Source organism: Haemaphysalis longicornis, unplaced genomic scaffold (genome assembly GCF_048455015.1).
Source record: "Haemaphysalis longicornis isolate Haplotype H1 unplaced genomic scaffold, Haemaphysalis longicornis Haplotype H1 scaffold_7, whole genome shotgun sequence".
NCBI classification, from domain to species: domain Eukaryota; kingdom Metazoa; phylum Arthropoda; class Arachnida; order Ixodida; family Ixodidae; genus Haemaphysalis; species Haemaphysalis longicornis.
The window spans coordinates 107,142,935-107,162,433 of NW_027526422.1; the positions used below are offsets into that span (position 1 = coordinate 107,142,935).

Here is a 19,499-nt window from a genome sequence, read left to right on the forward strand (position 1 = left end):
AACAGTACTGGGCGATTGTGGTTGGGCCTCAAGTTTCGTTTGATCGTATCACTTTAATTTGAATGTGTAGTTAATGCGCGGATAATAATTACTTTAGTTCTGGTTCATATTACGTCAGTCTTCCACACGTTACGTCACTGAACTGCGATAATTCGGATGCTTCAATATTTTGTTTTTACGGTTAAAAAAAATCCCGGTCCATCTCCACTAATGTGAAACCTGGTGAGGGGCGAAAAATGCAGTGCATAAGTGTATTCTTGGCGCCTTGGCGTTTTTGCCCACGGAAATGAAACCGTTTCAGGGGGGGAAGGGGTAGAGGTATACAGTGTTGCTGTAAAAGTCTCGTATCTTTGATGCACGAAGCGTTTTAGCGCGAGGAGTAACCGACTGTTCCGGTGTTTTTTTAGTACGCGTTACAAAACTCTCTAGCGCGAGACGTAAACGGGTGTCCCGGTGTTTTTTTAGTGCGCGTTACGTTCCAGCGCGAGGCGTAAACCAGTATCCCGGTGTTTAAGTACAGTGACTACATGAGACGACGGTTACGACGACATTAGACGCCAACAGCCCAAGCCACTAAGGGGCTTCTCCCCTAAAACGTCTGCGTGGCTGGAATGAAGCTGAGTGAGTAATTCAAACCAGCAATAAAAATGTGGTTATCACTATGTTAACAGCACGCTATCATCCAAGTTTTACTATCGAACGGAACAAGGGGCTCCACTGCTATCGTCAGCGGTCGCCAATCGCACACACAGGGTTCTGTAAAGTCATAGAGACGTCGACGTAAAGTGGCCGGGGTGTCACCGCTGCATCATACGTTTTCTTAATATCTCTATTATTTTTTCGAAGCTTGCGATACGACTGATATCATTGTTACCTGGAAAAAGCAGTCTTTTGAATGAACCAAACTTCTTTTCTGTATTCAGAAGCCACACTTCTATCCTGGTTTTGTATACAAGGCGCGTACCATTGCTACGTTTAGTTCCTGGAAAGGAGAAGATTAAAGCCTCCTGTATACATGATATACGGTAGGTGAATACTTGTTTGCGCGGCTTCATCGAGTGCGTCAAAGAAACCTGAACTTGACAGCAGTCGTGGCCTGGTCGTCTCATTTGCCGCGACATCGCCGTCAACTTTGCGTTGACCGGGAGCAGATGGGAATCTCAATTAGTGAGAAACATCGTGTGGTCGGGCTTTCCCATCGCTGTTTTTTTTTTTTTATGTTGTATTTGCTTGTTTCTAAGTGCACGAAAATGCATGGAAATACAAACTGGTAAAGGTAGAGGTTTCTTTTTCCCTCGGGCGTGTTCTTTTATTCGATTAGTGGCATTTATGAAGACAGCAGGAGTCGATAAAGGAACAATCACGCGCTCCGGGTAATCACTTCCGACGTGTTATTATGCGAACCATGTGGAAATAGAGTTTTCTTTTTTTTAATCAGTGGGGCCTTCGAGTAAAAAACTCCGAGCCATCTCCACTAATGTGAAACCTGGTGATGGGCGAAGCATGCAGTGTATAAGTGTATTCTTGGCGCCTTGGCGTTTTTGCTAACGGGGATGAAACCGTTGGGGGGTAGGGGCATACAGCTTTGTTGTAATAGTCTCTTGTCTTTGAAGTACAAAGCTCTCTAGCGCGAGGCCCCGGTGTTTTTTTAGTGCGCCTTACGAAGCGCTCCAGCGCGAGGCGTAAACGAGTTTCTCTGCGTTTTATTACCGCGACTTCATGACACGAACGACGATTACAACGACGACGACAGGAGACGCCAACAGCCCCAGCCCCTAAAGGGATTCCCCTCTAAAATTGCAGCGCTTTGCACACGAAACGAGCACGTAAAAAATGAGGAAGAGTAGTAACAGCTGTTCATGCCAGGCCTTTTGAAGGAGCAGCGTGCGCGTCATGCATGTTTTCGCAGGTTGGCCGATCACTGATTGGCTGTCAGCAGCCATTGCAACAGTTTTAGTGACGTTCCGGATAACGTGCCGTGTACAAGTGGCACGCAGTTTCAATTCCGGGACGTAAGCAGCTCTGACAGGCACATTTTACGTAACGAAATTGCGGGTGTGGCTTCCAAGTCAGAAATCGAATTAAGTGTGTGAAATTTCCCGCGGTGGAGGGATGGCGACGTGCTGCCGGATTAATCAATGCAGGTAATAAAAGCAAAAAGCGGGACTATGCGATAAAGCATAACTCTTGGTAATGCTGAAATCTTGTTTGATAAGCATCGTGTGATAAAGCATCACTCTTGGTACTGTTAAAATCATCGCTGATCGTTTCGCCGTTGCCCTGCGGCGAACCGAGTTACACCGGCCGCTGTTAAGTGCTTTGCTTTGCGGAGAAGTTTTCTGTACTGTGGTGAAGCCAGCTTACCCCTGGACGTTCTCGCCTCGAGCAAAAAATAAATAAACAAAAACAGGATATCAAAGCCCGTTTCTTAAGGAAAAGATGGCAAAGAAGCGAAGCTTTCCCCCATGCAACCTGAGTCAAAGTCAAAGTCCAAAGTCGAGACTGCTTCGACCGCGTCTGAATGGCGCAACAGTTAGACGCCGTCTTCAAAGCGCGATGGACCCAGATTCGATTCGATGTTGGCAACATTGTGCGCGAGTTGCCAAATGCGGTTGTTACGAAGCCGTGCCGACCCCATCGTGGTACAACCCCCTTCCCGGCGTGAATTGTCAGCACATTTTTTTAAAGCGAAGCTCTCTATGCTTCACTGATGGCGTTAGATGTCGCACCAAAAGGCATTGCTGGAAAGCCAACTTTACGCAATGTGTTTCACAAAACGATGATAATGATAAGCGAAGTCATATCAAGCTCGCCAAGAGAAAAACGCTTCTCGAGTTAGGAACCGAACCTGGCTTCCTCGCGTTACGAATCCGACGTCTGTCCGGTTGCGTCATTCCGACACGGTTGAAGCAGTCTGTATTTTTCGCGTTTTAACCATCCTTGTCTTTTAAAAAGGGGGACTTCCATTTTTGTCCTGCTCCAAAATGAGCACCTGAGCGATAGCTGTTGGACTGCCCTCTTATGAGTAGAAACAAGCATCAGCGGAACAACGCATGTCTGAAGCCAACGTCAGCTTCTGCGAACGGGGCGTGGTATGTGGACTTGTTCAGGTCTTTTAGAAACGCCAGAATCCAACACCTCGGAGGCACGGTGCTCTATCCTGGGAGACCCCCCGATCTTAAGCACTGGATATGGGGACCCCAGTATCGGTCTCTTCTTGGCTTTCTGCGTGCAACTGGTGCAATGTTGTACCTTTAAACCTCCCTGTTATGCCGTAGGGCAATCTATCGCATTAAAAAAAATGTCTGAAGCCAAGGTTGGCGCTCGTGCTGCCTACAGTCGGCCTTCTTTCGGAAAAAAAGAACAATTCTTTTTTTTTTTTGTTCCTGCACGACATGAGCGCACTGCTGCTCCAAAAATCCATTTTCCACGCACAGGGACTTGTTTTAACGATTTCCGAAGAAAAAATAAAGTGAGCTGACGGGAGGGGAGGGGGGGGGAGAGAAAAGAACAGGTTCAAGTTTCATCCCATTTTGCGCTACTAATCGCGACATCTCATGCAAAAGAACATAGAGAAAGAAGGGGGGAACAGCGCAGGCCAGTCCAGCCCTTTCAGTGCTTCCCTATCACCGGCCGACTCACTTATAATGTCCCACCATTCAAGCTGTCATTTTCCGAGGGCCTCTACAATTATTTTTATCACTCCATCGCCACGGCTGGCAAGGGCGAAAGGACGAGTGCGTCGCGAGCCTGGACCGCTAGTGTTGTCAGCCGCTCGATAAAAACCATCAAAGCTCGCAGTCATGCCGATAGGGAAACGCCGCGATGTTTTAGCGTGCCGCTCGTATACACGACAAAGTAAAAATAAAGTGAATAAGTGCAGAGAAGCTGCTGAAATGATCGAACGGTGGCAGTTTAGGAATGAGTGCGGTGTCTCGAGCCTATAGATGAAAGACTCACCCAAGAGAGAGAAATTTAAAGTTGACCACAGTCTTTAAGATAACAGAAACTCGGAAAGGGGTAAGCGGGAATTATAGACGCGGAGGTTTAAGAAATAAACGTAAAAAACACAAGCGCTACCACAAACAATTATTGCAAAGTACAGACTATAGTATCGATTTTCAAATTGCAAATAAATGTCGAATTACGTACTCGGAGTGCTTGCGTATCTCAAAGAAAATGGAAAACGGTTTTATGTGCCTAGTGCGATTTGAAAGCGAGGCCTAAATCGAATGTTGCGCGCATTAAAAGGTATCTGTATGCCATGTCCCCGCGCTATCGCGTGATGGTGAAATGCAGCGATAGCCGGCTGCGGGAATAGGGCTAAACAAAGCTCGCACTTCGTGGAAATATGATGTAAGGCATGTCCGTATTTCTCGTTGCGGCAGTCTTATTCATACAGGACAGGTGACCGTACTCTAAACGGGTGCGCCGCGTTACCACGCTAAGCAACACATGTGCACATTATAGCCGCTCAGGCGGCATAAGCGTGTGCTAAAGTTCATGCGGTGGCGCTTGCGAAGGCTCAAGCTACCACCGCTCCCTATCGCGCTCCGTACCGGACTAGGACGGCCGTCCTTGCCCGTTTTCTTTACCACCCTTCTTCACCCTCCCCCAGTTTTCAGAAATAAATGTTTGCTCACTCACTCACTCACTCCGTTGCAGAAATATAGAGCAGGGGGGACCGAAAACGCTCTGCGTTTTTTTTTTTTAAGCAATATTGGCCTCGTCCAGCGAGTATCGGTGTGTGTTTCAGTTTAACCTTGAAGCGATACCGCTTGACTCGCCGCCGCGGGCCTCCCCTCGTCTCTCAATTTGGCAATAAGTTAAAGAGGAAACGTGAGTACATTGTGCTGCTGAGCACGAGGTCGTGGGTTCGATTCCCGGCCGCGGCGGCCGCTTTTTTGATGGAGGCGAAAAGCAAAAACGCCCGTGTGTACGAGATTTCGCCACACGTTAAAGATCCCCAGGTGGTCAAAATTAATCCGGAGCCCTCCACTACGGCGCGCCTCATCGCCTGCGTTGCGTCGGCGCGTTAAGCACTACAATCAATCAATCAAACGTGAGTACAAGCGCGCAAAGCGGCAGGAGGTACGATTGAAGAGCGGGAATTTCGGCGAGCAACCGTCTGGAGAAGGATGAAGAAAGACGACGGCGACGAGCTTTAGAGGGTGCTATGGACGCCTCGCCTTCGACTTGGCGACGGCTTCGGAAACTGATCAAACGGTAGTACTGGGTGCTCGCAGTATACGGAGCGTTCGACTAGCCAATCGTTCGGTTGGCAAAGTGTGCTTCGGGTGCTTTCGCTTCCGTAACCGGCATAACCGAGCTAAGCCGCAGCCATTTTTAAAGAAAAGCTTTACTACTTTCGCCCAGCGATTTCGTGGAGGATGCGCAAGGTGACCTTTCGATCGCAGACACACCCCCGGCGACACACCCCTCGAAGCGCATCGCGTGATTCGCCGGGCCCGCTGTCGGCGCTGCGCACAAGGCCCCATTTTAAGTCATTCTGCTCACACAGCGGCCGCTCGGGAAATAGACAGCCGACCAAACCCGCGGCCTCCCACGCATGCGCCGCTGGGGCGTCTCGGGCGATGTGACTCATCTTGCGCCGCGTTCGCCGTGAAAGAGAAACGCCGCGTTTGCCGAGAATGAAAGCGAGGCCGGGCCTCCTTCAGTGAGCGTTGTACGGGATCGATCGGCTTTGGGCCGTGGTCGCCAATACAGTCGCATCAAAGGTTAACCAAGCCAAGCCAAGACTCAACCAGACTAAGCCAAGCTTTTGCTTTGCATATCCAAGGTTAGCTGAGCTAAACCGCTTCCATTTTCTTGCTTGACACAAACGAAATTACCAAAAAAGGGGCCCAGTATTTCAAGATTTCGCAGCAAAAAATAGAACGACAAAACAAAACAAGAACATGGGAGGTCACGGTTGTGACGACTCCTTGAGTAGCATAGGAACTGTGCAGAGATAACCGTGCAAGTAACAGTTAACAAACGTGAATAATGAATTGATCTCGCGTTGTGGCACTTTACCGTGCGGATCATCTGAACGTGTGGTTGAGTATGCTTCAGCCGATCCCAACAAACGCTACTACTTTCAAGCTCAAGGGGGCAGCGTTATTACCGTGCCACTGACAATCTTCTTAAGGCCCCTTCTTTATGGCCTAAATAGAGGCTTGAGTAATACCCCTGCTACACTAGGGTCCAAATGTCATTTGAACCAAATGTCATTTGACTCAAATTGGTTGCTTCAAATGCCATTCAGAATCCGCCGTGCTACACTACAATTTCGATGGCATTTGAAAGCTTTCACAACTGTTCGCTGTGCTGTAGTGGCGCTGTCGTTGCCCCGTTCCGTTTTCGTACACTAATACAACAATCAAACTTAGGAGCAGTCCGAGGCAGTAAAATGATATCACATTAGAAGAGACACCAGTTTTGACTCTAACGCGGTGGCTGTAAGCGTAATTTCGAATTGAAATTTGTTTTTTCATCCCTTTAGCCGCATGTTTTGAGCTGTCTGACTACACTGGTTTGTGTAGCCCACATATATATGTTGATTTCGTATTTTAAGTAAATAAACAGTGAACAAAGTTCCACAAATAACAATATTTTGTTTGTTTTACGTACGGAAGTATTATATTTTTTATTGCCGATCGAAGACGCTGCATCCGAGAGTGCTGGAAATGGCGTTTGAAATATTAAATGTCTCTCTCGGTGCTCATTTGGCTCGAATGTCATTTGAGACAAATGGCATTTGAAAACCTAGTGTAGCAGCACAACTTGGCATTTGAGTCAAATGGCATTTGGTTCAAATGACATTTGTACCCTAGTGTATCCGGGGTATAAGGAATGCGGTAGCTAAAGCAAAACCACTGGCAACAAAGTCGGGAAGGAAGGACGGATACGCGTGGGTCACGCTATCGAGGTGCCGCATCGGCCGATGCGGTTCGCGTCGAGGTGGTCGATGGTGTTCGGGGCAGGCTGCTATTGGCGCCGGGCTTTGAGCGATGGGATGCCGGGAGATAAGGCACACCGGCTGAAGTGGCGGCGTGACTGAATAGCTGCCCCGAACGGGCACCCCGCCGATTCCCACAAGCCCCTTCTGTCCCCCTCCCTAATCCGCCAGCGCGGCGTTACGTCCAGTAAAGCCAGTCTTGGCCCTAGTCGGACCACAGCGCGAGCTGTGCGCTACTCCCCATCTCCCCACCCGTCTCTCTTTTATCTGAGCGCAGTGTAGAGTGCGGGGTATGAGAGGCAAACCGAGAAACGCTCCGCGAAAATTCATTGATCAAAGACCAAATAATTAGAAATTCTTCCGAAATCGACCAACCTAAAATTATGCTTATTACCAATGAAGTTAGCTTTCCATCGTTATATTGAAGGGTGACTTCCAACTTCTCTTGCTCGATGGTCGCAATGCTCTATATGGACTGATGCAGCGAACGATTATATAAAGCATTCGCCGGCAAAGTTAACGCCTGCACCTTAACCATGCGGCGCGGCCGATGCAAGCGCGCAAGCACGCACCTCAATGTCGACCTCCCAGAACAAGATATTCCAAGATATGTGACTGAACTGCGAAGTTCGTGACTACCTCATGAGCACACGCAACGTGTCTGCCCTAGGTTCGGAATACCTTGGTCATATGTCAAGGCCAATTCGCGTCCGCATTCCGACGCAGCCCACAAGGTAAAATATGGTCTCGGCCCCTGGAAGTCCACCTTCATTGAAGCTCGGGCTACGAAATCTCAGTGTCCTGTAACTGTAAGAGCAGTTTGAAAAATATTTTACGACTATGTGTTCCTCATAGAAATTCTAAAGTCTTGTTTTGGGCTGAAATCCTAGTACGCGTGCCTGTGCGTCCGTTTGAACCTGCTTTCTATGTCACCTCAGAAGGAAAGCTATACGCTCGCTCCCACTTTGACTTGTCCTTTTCACTTGAGTATGCGCACTCACTCACTCACTCACTCACTCACTCACTCACTCACTCACTCACTCACTCACTCACTCACTCACTCAGTCACTGGGTCCTTGTCGAGAGGCACTTTGCAAGAATGCGAACCGTTTCTAGTTGAGCGCATCAATCGGAACCGCCCAGGGAACGATTTATCTACAGAATGTAACAGGTGGACTCTATTGTATATCAAAATAATTATGCGTATGGAGTACAGAGCTGCCATTTTCCACTCTAGAAAATCCCGTGCGTGCGCTTTCCCATCCCCGTGCGCCTGGACTGCCGAGCCTTTGCGCGCATCCTTGATGAAGCGTCGCGCAGAGAGTATCGGGTTTCAACCGCCGCTGTCTGGTGCGAGCGGTGTTATGTGCCGTTGTGTAGACCGTTCTACAGTCCCCAGCCTGCCGCGGCTCTTCTCAGACGGAGTGAAAACATCAATAACAAAACAAAGTGCGAGTGAACGTGGAGGGTCCGGTATTTGAACAAGGAAAATCAGCAATAGCGGGCTGTCCCGCGTGACGACCACCCGTTTCGGTGATGTATTTCGTAGCGCCATGCGGTGGCATTTGGAATTTTTAGCCCAGCGCGAATGGGGTACTGTGTGACTGGAAGCAAAGCGGCCGAGGGACATTTTGGAGAGCTCGCGAGTAAACACACACACGCACGCACGCGCACGCACGCACACACACACACACACACACACACACACACACACACACACACACACACACACACACACACACACACACACACACACACACACACACACACACACACACACACACACACACACACACACGCGCGCGCGCGCGCACACGCGCACGCGCGCATTTCCTTGTGCACGGGACTTTCGAGGTTCTCGCGCTGCACCAAGGCGCACTACTGTCCCCGTCATTATTTTTTTAGGGGCGAAGGCCCTTAGGGGCTGGGCTGTTGCTGTCTCCTATCGTCGTCGTCGTAGTCGTCGTCTCATGTAGTCACGGTACTAAAACACCGGGAAACTCGTTTAAGCCTCGCGCTAGAACGTAACGCAGACTAAAAAAAAAGAACACCGAGACACTCATCTATGCCTCGCGCTAGAGAGATTCGTTCGTGCTTCAAAGACACGAGACTTTTACAGCAAGGCTGTATACCTCTACCTCCCAACGGTTTCCTCTCCATTGGCAAAAACGCCACGGCGCCAAGAATACACTTGCACACTGCATGCGTCGCCCCTCCACAGGTTTCACGTTAGTGGAGATGGCCCGGAATTTTTTCCATTTGTGTGCGCGCGTGTGCGTGCGTGTTTGTGCGAGCGGGCACGCGGGCGCGTGAGAGAGCGAGAGAGGGAGAGAGAGAGAGGGTGGGAGGGAGAGGGAGAGGGGGAGGGATGGGAGGGATGGGAGATATGGCGAAAATAATTTTTCAACAGCCTGCGTTGCGTCATCAAGGAAACGCGTTCTTGCGTTGCTTTAACTATTATTTTCGCTTCTCTCAAGAGGCAGAGAACGCATTGGAGGCTGGGGAGGTGGTGCGGCCTCCTGTTAACTCGCCTGGCACTGCTCTCTCCCCACAGAGTTAAACAAGTTTGGCGCATTGTCACGCGACAATTGGCTGCCGCGTTGGCGTCAACGGGGACACCGAAAGGAGTGCCGTTTGTTTAGTATCCGTACTGTAGTCAGCTATTAGTTTCTGCATTGTTTCATTCACCATCTGCTTTCGCTTCCGAAAGTGCGTCAATGTTCTGAAAATTTTGACTAGCAGGTTAAACCATTTAGCAGTTTCTTTCTGACGTTGAGCGTACAACTGTTTCTGACACATATCGCTTATTATTAGGCTAAAGACTCAGGAGCTTGGCTCCAACGGTAAACGAAGCCAAAGTACCCAACAACATAAATATTTTTGCCACTTCAGTAGGGATTAGAAGCTGCAAAATAATACTTCAGACTCCCGTAAGAACACTAATGAGCTAATCCACGACATTAAGTTGACATTCCGCGGCCGTAATGGCATTGCTGTGCTCCCGCATTCGGTTTCCTCATTTGTGATTTCTGCGGAATTCAAAGCACGCTCTGAGGCTGTTTTTTGTTCCCAGGTCTCGACTGCTGCGACTTCAAGACCAGACGTCATTGTGTGCGCAATACCAACACGTATGTGGTCGGAGCCTTGTTAAGCCTTATGTCTTGCCTCTTGTGTTGTAATAATGTAATGCCCCCTGCGGCTCTGTCACTGCATTTTTCAATATACATTTCTCCCACAAAGCCGTCTCCATTAGCATTCCCTTCATTGAGTAAAATAAGGAAGTGGGGAGATAGGATAGATAGTTTATAGCCCGAAAGGTATCAAAGTCAGTTAACCTTGATTCATGCTAGGTGAAATTATTTGAGTTAAATCACTGACCGGGCAATATTTTTTTTTGTTGTTGCGGGGGAAGGGGGGGGGGTGTTTTCAACATTTCTAGACGGTGGAGGGGAAAGAGTTCAAACATTTGGATCATTATATCCCGCCGTTGCTGGGAAATAATGTGTGCACTACATGATGTGTACATTATTTCGCCTTAGATGTAATGTGTCCATGGCATTGTGTAGTTGCAGACCGTTTAAAGTTAGGCGGGTGTTGGAACCATGGTTGCAAACGGTACTATCAAACTACTTCTCTTAAGAAACCTTCCCTTTAGTTGCTTTATGGTCTTACGCAAGTCATACAAGGCATTGTAATGCTATCAATCATAAGAAGGCTATAGATCGCCACCAACCACACAGCCATGCTGTAATACTGTTCCTATGCGTTGTGGATAAGACCTCGTTGGTTAGCGCGCTTATCGAAGAGTGGAAGGGAAGGAGTCGCCGAGCTTGCACAGGTGTGCAAATTTTGCAAAAACACATTTTTACTACCGCTCCCCTTTGGATGCCGGCAAGTTTCGGAAAGCGAGCGGGTTGCGTCCTGTGGCAATGTTCATTCTTGTTAGCATTGTTGAACAAGAACAGTAAATTACTCAAATATGAGGCAAGAAATCAATACATAAATGATATTTGCAGTGTTCCTTTACAAACAATTCATGAATGCTTCATTTTTGCGGATTTTGCAACCACTACAAAAAAAAAATTCACTCCGCCGCCTGCTGTCGCCCGCGCCACAATAGCTTCCGGTGGCATTTTAAGAAATCAAACGGCAACAGTTACAAAAGGTTCCACTAGATAAGTTCCACGTCCCACTTGGAACGCCCGTGCAGAAGGGCAACATGGCTCTATAAACGTTACAGTATGGCGCTTCGATTCACGCGTGTCTCCGCCGTACGGCAGCGAAGGCATCGAGCCACGCGGCCTGGTGCTGTAGAACGCGGAAAATTTAAATTGATTTGGGAAAACCTCTAGCCTGTTTCCCTTGGGAGGAACACGACGGGAGAGGAACAGCATGAGAGGTGAGCGGGAAAGCGAAGGGAGGCATTTATTTGGCAAGTGCCGGCGAAAAACGATAGTCTTTCGTCGACATTTGCACGAAAGGAGCAGATATGCAGCCAATTTTTCATTTTAGTGAACTTTCAGGTAAGCGAACTACTTCCTTGCATCCTTTGAAGTTCACTCAAGCGAGAGTTTACTGCATACCCAGCACAAACACCGCTGCTCCGACAACGAAGCGCAACAGCCCCAATTAGTTCCATCGCAAAGCTGGAAGGAGAACTCGGCGGCTTTCAGTTGGATACTGTCGCCTTCGCCTTCACAACTCATAAGAAGCGCTGAGGTGTCCTCGGAGCTCTCCTTTTTTTTTAAACCTCTACGTATTCTGTCGACCTGTTCGCCTGTTAATAACACTCTTCGGTATGCATACAACCTCGCACGCGCGTGTGAACGCTTGCCAGAGAAAAAGAACGGAATACAGTCGAACACGGATATATCGAACACGGGTATATCGAATTATTGTCTATATCGAACTCATAAATTATCCCCTTGAAAATTCTGTGTAAAAGTATAGGAATTCGTACGTTTATATCGAACCGTATTTTTCCCGACATTGGGTATATCGAACGCCGCGCGAGCTGGAAGGTGCTCTTCGGCGGTCGCTGCACCCCCGATTGAGGTTGAGGAGGATATGGAGGAATGCGCGGGCATCTCGAAGACTGGCTTGCGCAACTATAATCCCCCCTACCGGAACGAATTTGCGCTTGCCCAGTCGGGCCCCGCTACCGGCCGCCGTAGCGTTAGCGGACGGAGCCCGGTATGCTAAATCTCTCTAGGCACACAAGCCCGAACGCTCGGAAAATGAGGCAGTGCGAGGTAGGGATGCCCCGACTGCGCACGTCCTTTTTTTTTTTTTTTTTTTTTTTTTTTTTTTTTTTTTTTTTTTTTTTTGCAGCTGCGTACGTTTCCCGGCTTGCCGAAAAATAGTTTTTTTTTTCTCTCTGTCTGGGTCTGTCTTCCCCCGTTGTCGTCTCGGGAAACGGAAGAGAGAACAAAGGCGCTGGCGGCCTCCTCCTTCTTTTGCATTTTGCTGCTGTTGCTGCTGTTTGGCGAGTTGCCCCGCAACTTTCGGAGAAGACTGTTTCTCTCGGAGGTGACCATCGCGAGCGCTTTGTTGGAGTCTGTTCAGAGAGCCTTGGAATTCTTACCTTCAAAGTTCTTGTGGTACGTGCGCGCTGTTCTTCTTTTGCGTGCGTGTTGTGCATGGTGTGCGAAGGCGCAGCGTACTGCTGGAATTTTCTAGTTGTGCAGCCTCGAGAAGATCGAGACCAGCATCTTTAATTTCATTTCCAGGACGAAGAAGCAGGCCAAGATCAGCGATTTCTTTCACGCAAATAAAGCGTCCTGTTGCGTCGTGAGTGCGGAATTAATTGTCATTCTTGAATGCGACGATCGGTAAGTGATCGTCCGCCATAGGTGAGGTCTCAGAGCCCATATTTTTTATATCGAATTTTTCATATATCGAACTATTTCACGATCCCCTTGGAGTTCGATATATCCGTGTTCGACTGTATATGAACGTTGCCGCACCCTAGCAGTAACAGTAATACCAGAGTGTAATACTAACAACGCGGCGGCATTTTACCAGCGATTCTGCCGCTGCGTCCACCGGCGATGACCTCAGCCAGACGCGTTCCCGTGATCGCTTCATCGACACGCAACAAGGTCCACCCCAATGAAGGGACGACGGGCGCACGTTCCGGCGCATATGTTCGGCCGCCGATGCGCGCCGCTCCAAATCGAATTGCTCGGCCGAGCTTGCGGCCGATATTGAGGCACGAATTAAGACCCCTCCCCACTTTCGCTTGCTGCCTACTCCCATGCACTCAACCGAAACGGTCCCACAGAGCGAAAAAAAGGAAAAACCTAAAGAAATGTGAGACAAAGCTCCCCTGATACACACCCCGTGAATTCCCACTGGGGTATACTCCTCGATTATCGCTTCATCTGCGCTGCCATTGCAATATTTCCTTCTTTTTTCCTTCTTCCCCAAAGCCAACGCTTCACACGTTTCACCCTATGCGTTTTTTTTTTTCGCGAGGTTCCAGGTACACACACGATGCGGGTGGACAGCCGCCGCGTATAGTATTATAGTACGTGTTCGACGCTATGTACACATTGCGCGCTCATGCCTAGAGTGACCGCTTTTTCCTTCTCCTCCTCATCATATGACGGCGAGGGGGACGCGGCCACCACCCGTTCCCGATCGCTATCCGAGCTAAAAGACAAGCGACGCGATGGCTGTCACGTGACGGCTGACGCCGCGCGCTGGCAGATGGGCCAGCTGCCGTCGCTTCAATCCATCGCCCCACGTAGCCCCCTCCCCCCACACACGTTGGTTGCGTGCTTTAATGCGGCCGTTCGCCCCGCTTTTGAACTGAGAGTGGCCAGCTCTAACGGTTCCCCCGCGCTAAAGCTGCTCGCTCGTGCCGTCGCGTGCGATCCGAGGGGACCGGAAGAAAGAGAACATAAAAATGGCGTCGCCATATTGTTCCCTTCCCTCCCAAACCTTCTGGCCACGTACCGGCAGCGTGCCGTACCCCTCCTTTCCACACGTGCCATCCGTTCGTGCGGCGAAGCCCTCGAGCAGGCAGAGCCTTTCACACGGCACAGTGTTTCCTCCCCGCAAGCGCTTTCGAAATCTGGTCCCTCCCCCCGGAATGGCCTCGCTGCCGCCGCGTCGCTCTCTTTATTATTGTCGTCTGCTACTTGCTCTTCGTCGTCTGCTACGCGGTCGAGTCTCCTTTCAAACGTTTCTTTCTCTTTTGACGTATCCTTCCTTTATGGCTGCCCCTGTTTCTGAATTCCCGTCGGCCCCATACCTTTATCGCTGATTGGGTGACCCTCCTCCCACCGTTTCCCTTTCTGAAGCGCCGTTATGCAGGCACAGGTCGACGCCTGGGGGTTCGTTCACAGCGGGGGGGTTTTAGGCCTAGCGGGCGCCGTTGGAAAGGGCGCCGTATGGGGCGAGTTTGTCCCCGCATAACGGTGCATTGGCGGGTCACTATATCTTCCCACTTAGCGGAACCGCCGCCCTGGGTGGATCAGCGGTGGATCATCGTGCTGGGAAATAAATTGGTCCGCGCGCAACCGCCGCCCGCATACTGGTTGCGTTTAGAAGGTACAGCTGTCGCCCCCGCATACTACGCGTACCCTGGTTTCTGTGGGTACGCCTCTGTTCATCCCCTTGTTTCAACGAGCGGGACTAACGGTAGAGAAGTGCCAGCGATCAGCGGCGAATTCGTAGCGCCGGAATTCGGCATTGCGGATGCGAACATTCCTCGCTTTCCCGTTCCATTCCCAGAAAGCGGAGAGGTGACAAATACGTCTACAAAGGTGCACTGATTGCTAAACTGTTGTCGCGCACTTGAAACGGAAACTCCTTTGCCGAATTTTCATTAGCATTCCGTAATAGACCATTTGGTTCAACCAAACACGCAAGGTAATGACATTCCTATAAATGTGAGAGATGAAGAGTAAATGTTATGAAGGCGTTTAAAATCCATGTTAGCCTAGAATGACACATTCTCCCTTTTGGTGACATGTTGTGCAACCTGATTTGTTAAATCTGTAGGATGATGTTGGTTGTAGAAAGCACTATTGGGCCAGTTGGTTCATAGTTGGTAAAACTTAGAGCGCGATTCAAAAAGGACAACAGAAAGACGAAAAATACATGCGCTTGTGTTTGTAGTCTTTCTGTTGTCCTTGTTGAATCGTGCTTTAAGTTTTGCCAAAGATGTTGGTTCTGATTCAATAGCCCATAATGGCACAAACACGACGTGGCCTTCCTATAAAATTAGCGAAAAAGAGCTAGACAAGTTCCGGAAGAACACTCAAGTACTCTGCGGCGGTCTTCATCTATTACGTGAAACCAGACGGGAGAACCCCAAAACGGAAGACTTCTAACGAATTCAACAAAGGTGGAACGGCAATAAATAAAAAAATCAAGACCTCATCTGTCGGCAACGCGGAAAGAGGGGCGTGAAACAAAACTTGAAATTTGCCCCGTGTTAAATGATTACCAAGATCATCATATTATTTGATTCCGGAATTCGAGCGCAGGAATTATGGAATGTGAGACCGACGCGCAATCCTGTACGCCCCGACTGATCCTTGGCTCTAGCCAACTATAGGAGGACCTAGTGAACGCTCTGTGTGGCCTTTGACTTATCAACGCACGGTAGATGCATGTACTTAACGCATACAAGAGTAATTTGGGCGCTAATTACATAAGTAGCAAAATAACATTATGCCAATAGCGTACAACCACGGAGAAATGAAATGGGAACACAAAGATATGAACCAGATCACGCAAAATTGAAAAAATACTGTTCATGGAAGTTCAATAATGGCGCGCTATTGGTTTATTTCTAAAGGTTCGTTGGTTCGTTGTTTGTGGGAAAGGAAAAGGAAAGGAACTGCACTGGAGATATTTTTGAGCTCGCGGCAGGGAGCTCACCTGCATACAACCCAGTGCCCCGTCCACAGTTGTGCTTGAAAGAAATAAAGGAAATTAAGCGAGATTGAAACGGGGTTGGTCAGCTACAACTTGGGCAAACTTCTAAGGCTGCAACAGCACGGTTTTTCTCGTCAGTACATTTAACACTGTGTTAAACGTCCAACAAAACCTTCCGTGCCATGAAGAAAAAGAAAAGATATTTAACGGTCGATGCGAAATTTTTCTGCAATACTCTCATCCAAGAGATCTTTCTCAGGTCAATCTTGGAGTTCGGCATCATAATTGTTCTTTGTTCAGGCTAAGTTTAAATACAAAGTCTAAACCATTCACATATCAGGAATGTACCGGAGAGAATTATGTATTCAATACTGGTAGGATAGCAGTAACATTCAAAGCAGACGGCCCAAAAAAACACCATGAATTACAGACAAATCGCAATGTTATCTGGCACAAACATTCATGTCTGAAATACTGGGAGCTACGAGAAAACAAAGCTTTCTTGATAATTTAACTTTTTGCGCTCCTCCCTTTTTCCGCCTCCGCTACCTCGTCCTCTTATTCTCTCCTCTTGCTCTATCCGTAACGGTTCGCTGAATTCAATTTTCCCGCGTTCGCGCTGCTCGTACGCCGTCTGTGGGGCCTTTCATGTGCCAGTAACGTAGCAGCGAATTGGGCGAGTTGGTGCATACTCGTCTTGCACACCCATTTCTCCGCGAGGAACAGTTCTCCATTACTACAACACCGCAAACACATAAGGACAGAAGAAACGAAAGGGCACACAAACGCTAACATTTTGTTTTGTTTTGTTTTCTTGTTTATTTGTTCTTACGCACGGAAAGCTCGAGCTGACATATAGGGCAAGTTCGTGGAACTTATCCAGCTAAAAGAGGCACGGCAACGGCTGTTGTACAGAACCACATGTTGCTGCAGCTTAACCCTTCGTTGGCACGCGAAACGCCAACGGAGCACGCGATTCATATAATCCCGTCCCGCCGCGTTCCCCGTCCATTGCAGACCAGGTCACCGTCATAACACGTTTCCCGCGGAGATATATACATATTTCATACGGCACACATAACGTAGCACCGCGTGTCTGTATACGAAGCCACGGGCGTCGTGGAATCGATAGCGCTCAGTGACGCCGCGTCCCATCAGCGTGCATTTCTGAGAGGACTGCGCTGCATAGACGCGCGCTGTTTTACCGCAGATACATACTTGCGGGGAAACGGACGGCGTGACGCCGGCCGCGCGGTCGTTTCGTTCGCAGCGACGTATGTACAGCGGACGTCGATCGGTGTGCGTTTGACGGCGTACGTCCTGTAACAGCCAGAGAGCTGCACCGTAAGCATTTATGCTCTACGAGACTACGTGGTCCCTGGAGTATTCATTTCGCCGAGTCGTCGTCTCGTATAAGCGTTTTCGCCGCCGTTAGGTGGGAACACTTTTTTTTTTGTCGTCGCTCGCTGTCGCGTCGTTAACAGAATTTGTACAGCAACGCGGCAGGAGCAGGGAAACACATTTTGGGGAGTAGCATCCCGATGCTACGGTTCAGGTACGACGCAGACGGTTGCAAACGAATTTAATTAACGGGTCCGGCCTCGGATACCTGAACGTGGGTTGAAATCTTGTGGGAGGGACGTCTTAAGGCTTCACCTCCAGCAGAAGCCTAAAGCCATATTTCCTTCGCGGATGTGGATAGCATCCACGACACCACGCTGGACAACATTGCAGTGAGTGAGTGAGTGAGTGAGTGAGTGAGTGAGTGAGTGAGTGAGTGAGTGAGTGAGTGAGTGAGTGAGTGAGTGAGTGAGTGAGTGAGTGAGTGAGTGAGTGAGTGAGTGAGTGAGTGAGTGAGTGAGTGAGTGAGTGAGTGAGTGAGTGAGTGAGTGAGTGAGTGAGTGAGTGGAGTAGGTTTCTAGAATGCGGAAGCGACATATAATGACCATGGAAGTAGTGCGTCTCTGTGTTGTGTGTATGTGTATGTGTGTGTGCGTGCGTGCGTGTGTGTGTTCAGGGCGGTACACCGATAAATTGCAGCCTTTAAGAATTTTTCCTGGGCGAACCGCAGAAGCGTTCGCGCTCAGCCTTTACACGAAGGCCGCATTTTGTGGTGAATTTTGTTTAACAGCAAGAACGAGAACGGCGCTTACTTGCTCATTTAGAGAACAAAGAAAAACGATTTTCGCCTATGGGAAACCTGGGCGCCATCTTGACTATTTTGACCCCAATTGGCGCCACCTAGTGTATTCAGCAGAAGACACCCGACTTTCGAGTAAAGTTTGAGCGAACGGAGCTGCCGTTCGTTCGGGAAAATCTTTTAAGGACGTCCATTTAACCATATACCACAATGTATATGCGAGAGTGAACGAGTGAGAACAGCGTTTTCATTCGAAAGAAATAAAAACACCATGCGAAACCGGGGTATATATTGCTTTGTAATAAGATTTCTTTAAATGGACAACATATTCACTACGTCAAAAGTCACCGGTTTCCGGGAGTTATCGTGGATCGGGATCTATCATTGACTCATCAAGTTTAATTCCTGAAAAAAAAAAAGACTAACTGCAGTGGTCCAGCTATTCAAGTTTCTGGCCAGACAGACGTGGGGTGTCTTCGTGCACTCGATGTTACACCTATACGATGCCCTGTTTCTCGGATTTTGCGTTACAGCCTGCCTGTATTAACCAACACGCGTAAAACCAACCGACACGCAATTCAGGCCATACAAGCCCAGGGTCTTCGGACATGTCTCGGTCTCCCTCGTTGCGCCGCAACTGTGGCCACAATTTGCATTGCAAGGGATCACCTGATCACAACCCACATGACAGTGGAGACACTGAGGGCACACATTAGGCATCTCACCCGGTTGCCTCACCACTACCTTGCATCCCTGCCTTCAACACGACCGCAGGCATCTTTTTGTAAGGTGGTTGCCGCTCACAGCGGGAGCTTGCCATCGAGCTATGCACCTCCGCCTCGGCCCTCGTCGCCACTTTGGTTCCTGTTACAGCCGCAACTGCACCTAAACATCCCGGGAGTAAAAAAGAAAGCGGACCTTCCACCTGGTGGTCTTCAACAGCTCTCCCTACTCTTTCTGCATGAGGCTTACAGAGACCGGGTCCATGTCTACACGGATGGGTCGGTAACCACGTCCAGTTCTGCCGGTGCTCATATAATACGACAAAAGTCGACCGAAATTCATTTCAAGATTTCAAACTCGACGACGTCAACCGCTTCTGAATTGACAGCTATTCGGGAGACCCTTCTATTCATCCATCGGGAATCGCCAGAAAAATGGGCTGTGCTATGCGACTCGAGGCCTGCTCTTAGTGCATCCAGTCTGCCCTCCGCCGCGGTCCATACGAACAACTTGTGGCTGAAATCCGGTGCTTATATGACGCAGTAATCAGGCATGGACATGATATTGTTTTCCAGTGGCTCCCAAGCCACTGCGGCATTACTGGGAACGAACAGGCGGATAGAGCGGCTCATGGCGCCCACAAAAGTGCAAGATTGACCCGCATCCCTCTATCATGCACTGATGCAGCAAGGTCGCTGCGGTCCATTGCCCGCGAAGTCACTCTCGCTAAGTGGAATACACCAGAGTTCTCGAACGCTCGTCTTTACTCGCTCGACCCCGATT

The 19,499-nt window shown here is 49.1% G+C and overlaps 1 protein-coding gene across 1 annotated transcript in view; it reads right to left on the reverse strand.

Moving 5' to 3' along the window:
* LOC144146790 (uncharacterized) overlaps nucleotides 1–19,499 on the reverse strand; it is a 56,516-nt gene that overhangs the window by 22,258 nt on the left and 14,759 nt on the right. The gene's annotated exons all lie outside the window — the stretch shown is intronic.